Source organism: Oryctolagus cuniculus, chromosome 13 (assembly GCF_964237555.1).
Source record: "Oryctolagus cuniculus chromosome 13, mOryCun1.1, whole genome shotgun sequence".
Lineage (NCBI taxonomy): Eukaryota > Metazoa > Chordata > Mammalia > Lagomorpha > Leporidae > Oryctolagus > Oryctolagus cuniculus.
Window position 1 is genome coordinate 18,309,977 of NC_091444.1, and position 7,302 is coordinate 18,317,278.

Consider the following 7,302-nt stretch of genomic DNA (forward strand, 5'->3'; position numbering starts at 1 on the left):
CCTGTTCTTTCCACTGGGATCTCACTCATAGAGATCTTTTTGCCAGAGTGTCTTGGCTTTCCATGCCTGAAATACTCTCATGGGCTTTTCAGCCAGATCCGAGTGCCTTTAGGGCTGATTCTGAGGCCAGAGTGCTATTTAGGACATCCGCCATTCTATGAGTCTGCTGAGTATCTCACTTTTTGGGGCCATTATTAAGTAAAATAAAGGTTGCTTGAGTACGAGCACTGCAGTACCCAGCAGTCAGTCTGATGAGCAGGACAGAGACGCAGTGACTCGGTGGGGAGTGGGTGTGCAGTGGACAAACGGGTGGTTCATGCATAGGATAGTATGAGATTTCATCACACTACTTAGAATGATCTGCAGTTTAAAACTTAGGAATTATTTATTTTTGGAGTATTCCATTTAACATTTCCAGATAACAGCTGCCTTCTGATAGCTGAAGCCATGGCAGCTGGATCATAGATGGCAAGGAGGACCCCTGTAGTGGTCATTGCATAAAATGTTTGCTGTGGAAGGAACAGGTCACTCACACACACAGAAGGTGATGGCCGTTTGGATTCATTTCATCTTCTTTCTTTTTTCTTTTCTTTTCTTTTTTTTTTTTTTTTTTTGACAAGCAGAGTTAGACAGTGAGAGACAAAGGTCTTCCTTCCGTTGGTTCACCCCCCAAATGGCTGCTATGGCCGGCGAGCTGCACCGATCTGAAGCCAGGAGCCAGGTGCTTCCTCCTGGTCTCCCATGCAGGTGCAGGGCCCAAGAACTTGGGCCATCCTCCACTGCCTTCCCGGGCCACAGCAGAGAGCTCGTTCCATCTTCTTAACCTGTGTCTTTGGCCTGCCTACTTTTTTACTGCACAATGAACTTTAACTACTGCTTGTCTGTTGGTTCTCCCTCATTGACTTCTCCAGAGCACAGCTTCCCAAGCCAGTTGTCTGTGTAATTGAATCCATCACTAGAGGGCACAAGTGGCCCAGGAAAGATGCTGGAGAACAAGCAGGATGGTGCTCTGAGAAGCTGCACCGGAGACAGATTGGCTTTTGTGTTCAAGGAGCTGTGGAAGAACCCAGTTCAGTGTGTGAAGGTCTTAGTCTCCCAGCTTTCCATATCAGACAAGTACAGCTGAAAGGGAATTTAGAGGCAAACTGGGTCAGGGGCCTCATTTTATAGTAAAGAAAACAGAAGCCCAGAGGAGTTCAGAATTATTAGAAAACACATGAATCTCTGCTGCACCCTGCATGAGGAAAGCTCTCAGCCAGTAGTGAAGCCGACCTGAAATGAGGGCGTACGTCCTTCTTGTGACCTATTCATCCATGTGGTTTTCTTACTCAGCAGCTTACATGTTCGAATTGACTTGCCAGTAGCATCTCCCCTCCTTGAGTGAAGGAATGTCTTCTTGAAGCACAAGTTCAAAGCCTACTCAGGGTATCAAGGCTCAATGGGTAGATCATGGCTATTCTGCTGTCCTTGACATAGGTGGGTAGTTATGTCTGTCAGGAAGTAAAAATTCCATTCTTTTATTAGGAAAGTATTCCTTCTGCACCCCCCAGGATCCCTGTTGCATTTAGGCAAATCAGGTTGCACTCAGTCTGAATAAAGTCACTGAAACCTTACCCTCAAAGTTCACAGTGTAGCTCTCTCAATCAAGAATAGAACCAGCAGGTCTGGGTTACAAATCACCCTCAAAATGCATTGGTACTTGCTTATGAAGACATCTATTGGGAAAGTATTGGAAAAACGACAAGCAATACATATAAGGTTCTCAAACTAAATAAGGAGAGAATACAACCAAAACTTTCTGACAAAGCTTAATTTTATTTTTTTTAAAGATTTATTTTATTTATTTGAAAGAGTTACACAGAGAGGTAGAGATGGAGAGAGAGGTCTTCCATCCGCTGGTTCACTCCCCAGATGGCCGCAATGGCCGGAGCTGTGCCGATCTGAAGTCAGGAGCCAGGAGCTTCTTCCGGGTCTCCCACGTGGGTGCAGGGCCCCCAAGGACTTGGGGCATCTTCCACTGCTTTCCCAGGCCATAGCAGAGAGCTGGATCAGAAAAGCCAGGACTAGAACTGGCACCCATATGGGATGCTGGTGCTTCAGGCTAGGGCTTTAACCCACTGCGCCACAGTGCTGGCCCCAACAAAGCTTAATTTTCAACTTTAACAAGAAATAAATGCCCCAGAATTGTCTGTAATTCCAAAAGCCACAAAATGCAGTTTCCATTTTGTCCTGACTTCCCTATTTATACACATCTTCCCATTTACTCATTCAGCAAGTGCTTTAAGTGCCTGCTGTGGTCAGGTGCTTTTCCAGATTCTGCGAATGCAGCAATGAGCACAAAGCCCTGTTCCTGTGGGATTTAGTTCCAGTGGGTGATACAGACAATTAATGAAATAAATGTGTATAGTAAATAGTATGTTAAAAGGTGTAAGTATATGGAAAATCGTACATGTAGAGTAGAATAAGTAAGGCAGACTCAGATGTCCCAAAGTGTACAGGATGTGGGCACTGTTAAGTAGGGTAGTCAGGATGGGCTTCATGGAAAAACCGTCATTGGAGTCTAAACAGAAAGGAAGTGGATAAATGGAGGTACAGTGTTACAGGCATAGGTTTTTGGTTGTTTTTTTTTTTTTTTTTTTTTTTTTTTTTTGCCAGGCAGAGTTAGACAGTGAGAGAGAAAGACAGAGAGAAAGGTCTTCCTTCCATTGGTTCACTCCCCTAATGGCCACTATGGCTGGCGCTGAGCCGATCCGAAGCCAGGAGCCGGGTACTTCCTCCCGGTCTCCCATACGAGTGCAGGGACCCAAGCACTTGGGCCATCCTCCACTGCCCTCCCTGGCCACAGTAGAGAGCTCGACTGGAAGAGGAGCAACTGGGACTAGTACCTGGTGCCCCAACCGGGACTAGAACCTGGGGTGCCGGTGCCGCAGGTGGAGGATTAGCCAAGTGAGCCATGGAGCCGGCCCATGGTTTTTTCATGATATTCATTTTCCAGGATCTTTTTGAAGATCCCCTTATATGCATGGATTGCAGAATTTCTGGTCATCAAAATAAACTGATCTTTTAATTCCATTTTCCATAAGCTTCTTCAAGTACCTCATACTATAGTAAGAATAGATTTGGTGGAGGCAGTACAGGTCTTTGGTTTTCGTTTTAGAACTGTTACATTTAATAGATCTGATTGAAGTTTTTTTTGTTTTTTTTTGTTTTTTTTTTTTTTTTGACAGGCAGAGTGGACAGTGAGAGAGAGAGAGAGAAAGACAGAGAGAAAGGTCTTCCTTTCATTGGTTCACTCCCCTAATGGCCGCTATGGCCGGCGCTGTGCCAATCCAAAGCCAGGAGCTGGGTACTTATCCAGGACAGTGAGAGAGAGAGACAGAGAGAAAGGTCTTCCTTTGCCGTTGGTTCACCCTCCAATGGCCGCCACAGCCGGTGCGCTGCGGCCGGCGCACCGCGCTGATCCGATGGCAGGAGCCAGGTACTTATCCTGGTCTCCCATGGGGTGCTGGGCCCAAGTACTTGGGCCATCCTCCACTGCACTCCCGGGCCACAGCAGAGAGCTGGCCTGGAAGAGGGGCAACTGGGACAGAATCCGGCGCCCAGACTGGGACTAGAACCCGGTGTGCCAGCGCCGCAAGGCAGAGGATTAGCCTAGTGAGCCGCGGTGCCGGCCAGATCTGATTGAAGTATTTCCACATGGAAATATTAAGAGGACATTTTGTTGTAGGAGTCTGAAGTTCATGTAAGAGATCCAGGGTGGATATATAAATGTGCTTTATTTAAAGCCATGAGATTGGGTACAATAATCAAGAGAATGGGGTCGCTGCTGTGGTATAGCGGATAAAGCCGCCGCCTGCAGTGCCGGCATCCCATATGTGTGCTAGTTAGAGCCCTGGCTGCTCCACTTCTGATCCAGCTCTGCTGTGGCCTGGGAAAGCAGTAGAAGGTGGCCCAAGTCCTTGGGGCCCTGCACCCGTGTGGGAGACCTGGAAGAAGTTCCTGGCTCCTGGCTTCAGATCAGCTCAACTCCTGCCATTGTGGCCAATTGGGGAGTGAACCAGCGGATGGAAGACCTCTCTCTTTCTCTGCCTCTCCTTCTCTCTGTGTAACTCTGACTTTCAAATAAATAAATAAATCTTAAAATAATCAAGAGAATGAATGTAGACAGAGAAGCAGTCCAAAGACAAGCACCCTACAAGGCTATAATTCAAAGTGAAAAGAAGGGAAGGAACCAGCAAGAGACTGAGGCTTCCTGGCACTTGTCTCTGAGAATCTGAATGCAATTTCCCCATTTTCCAAAAAAAAAAATCAAATAAAGCACACAAAATTCTAAGTAGTTTTGGTATTGTTCTATCATTTTTTTTCAACTCATAATAGGCTCAACCTGTTTATAGAGGGCCATATAGGAAAGTTAGAGAACCCAGAGCAACCTCTGACATCTTTTAAAGTACAAATTGCGGGCCAGGTGCTGTGGCTCACTTGGTTAATCCTCTGCCTGCAGTGCCGGCATCTCATATGGGCGCCGGGTTCTGTCCCGGTTGTTCCTCTTCCAGTCTAGCTCTGCTGTGGCCCGGGAGGGCAGTGGAGGATGGCCCAAGTACTTGGGCCCCTGCACCCGCATGCAGACCAGGAGGAAGCACCTGGCTCCTGGTGTTGGATCGGCGTAGCTCTGGCCACATTGGCCATTTGGGGGGTGAACCAACGGAAGGAAAACCTTTCTCTCTCTCTCTCTCACTGTCCAACTCTATCTGTCAAAAAAAAAAAAAAAAAAAAAAAAAAAAAAAAAAAAGAAAGAAAGAAAGAAATTGCTAGAAATCTGCAAACCTTGTCTAGAGCCCTTTGAAGTCCAGGGATGCCATAAAACTGTTCTTGTTACATCACGGGGACTCTATTGATTAATCATGTCTACAAATGATCTGTTAAGTTGATTCATCTGTTGGTTCCCTTTGCTTAATTTTCCTCAGCTCTGTAACATCTTTGAATAACTAGCACTTCCATTTCAATTAGGAGGCTTTCTTCAAAAAATTTATTTCTAATTGCTGTTATGTCTTAAAATCTGACTTAGTGGGGCTGGCACTCTTACACAAGTTAAGTCACAGCCTGCAGCACTGGCATCCCATATGGGCACCAGTTCAAGTCCCAGCTGCTCCACTTCCTATCCAGCTCACTGCTAATGTTCCTGAGAAAGCAGTGGAAGATGGCCCAAGTGCTTGGGCCCTTGTACTCACATGAGAGATCCAGAAGAAGCTCCTGGTTTTGGCCTGGCCCAGTCCCAGTCATCATGGCCATTTGGGGAGTGAACCAGCAGATAGAAGATTGATATCTCTCTCTGTCTCCCTCAGTCTCTGTAACTCTGCCTTTCAAATAAATAAATAAATATTTTTAAAAAATAAAATCCGATTTATCTCAGAGATAACTAGAATGTTGATTATAAAATGAATTTTATAGTTGAGTCTTCAAGTGCCATTCAGATAGCCCTCTCATTGTGAAGACAGTCAGTGACTGAGGCCCAGAGAGATTAACTGATTCCCTGGTCACATAGTTGTAGTCCTAGTCCATAGGTGTTGCACTGCCATCTTCAGTTGAATCTTTGTATCTGTTACATGTCTTCTGTCATATGGTGTAATGACAAGCAATCTAGAATAGCAGTGAAGAGTGCAGACTCAGGAGCTATACTTCCTGGGTTTAAACTCAGGCATGACCACTTCACTACTTTGGCTAAGTGACTTAACCTCTCTATGCCTCAGTTTCCTCGTCTGTAAAGTGGGGGTAATAGTATCTGTTAGAATTGTGACATGAAAATGAGCCAATATATTTAAATAATTAGAGGTGATTGAGATCTGTTTCATTTGTTTCTAAAGTCTGTAAGTTCCTAATTCTGGATGAGAATAAGGCTTTGGGAATACTTTCATTGGCCTTAGAATCATGGATTTTTTAGGTCATTTATTAATTTAAGAATGGATTATTTGGAAAGTCAGACAAGTAGCCCAAGTGCCTGTATAACTTGAGAATATGTTCTGACACATACCTGGGGAATTCTGAATAAATTTTAAAGGGAATTGCTGAAGTAGGGGGAAAGAAATTAATAGAAGAAGAAGAAACAAGGGGTAAATGTTTTAATCCTGCTGGGAACACTTTGAACTTCGGATCAAATCAAGTCCCCTATAAGTTTCTCTGTCAGTGAAGCCGGTTTTTATGTTTATAACTAAATTACTGTCTCACTCACGCTGCTCCACGAGTCGTTTCCAACAGTTCTGGTTTTGTAGATCTTTACCGTTTTTCCCCTGCCTTTTTTCTTTGAGTAAGGAACAGCCCTTTTTCCTATTTTTCTAATTTTTCACAGCTTTGATTCTGGCTTTTTACTGAATCTTTTCTCTCAGGCAGTAATTTTTAATCTTGTCACTTCATCGTGTGGAACTTGTCTATCTGCTGGGGGGTATGCGGCGGTTTTTCTGACCCCTCCCCACCACGGGCAGTCTCTGTGCCATTCTCCTTTTAGGTAAAATCCTAGGTCTGCTTTTGCTGTCGCTTCTCTCTAACTGATTGCCTAATATGGTAAGGTATTTCCCAGACAAGATTTCACCGTTGAGATAGAACAACAGTTTGGTTAAGTCTAAAGAAACGGTAGGTGAGTGCTCAGATAGAGTTAGTTATGTAGTAACGTAATATTTTTTGCAGTGTGCTGTATAATAATCCCAATTTTTTTTAAAGCAAGCCTCTATTGCTTTTAACAGTTAATAGAATAACAAAATATATTTCTCTCCTCAACCTCTTTAGACAAACAGTGGGGTATAGGGAGGTAGTTTGTTCCCAGAATGAGAGAATTCTAAGAAAATTGAAAACCTGATAGTGTTTATAAGGATATAAAAGTAAGAATACATTTAGTAAGCAGTGGCTGTTATAAACAGTCCTGTCATAGCCAGCCTCAGGGAGTTGGCAGGCCTTGTACATGCAGACAGCAAGCTGTCCCAGATCTGTACAATTGATGATGATGGGGAGTCCCAGGAAAGGAGCAAACATTGAGAAATGGCAGTCCACCAACTCTGCGTGTGGGAAGCTGCCTGTTATCCACTGTGCACTGAAGAATCCTCTAGGGCAAGTATGTGGCATAGCAGGTAAAGCCACCGCCTGCAGTGCCGGCATCCCATATGGGCACTGGTTTGAATCCTGGCTGCTCCACTTCCAATCTGGCTCTTTGTTATGGCCTGGAAAAGCAGTGGAAGGTGGCCCAAGTCCTTGGGCCCCTGCACCCCCATGAGAGACCCAGATGAAGCTCCTGGCTTCAGATTGGCAGAGATCCAG

General features: G+C 44.9%; 1 protein-coding gene across 21 annotated transcripts in view; it reads left to right on the forward strand.

Moving 5' to 3' along the window:
• Window positions 1-7,302, forward strand: part of PPP1R12B (protein phosphatase 1 regulatory subunit 12B) — a 215,740-nt gene that overhangs the window by 133,835 nt on the left and 74,603 nt on the right. The window lies entirely within an intron of this gene.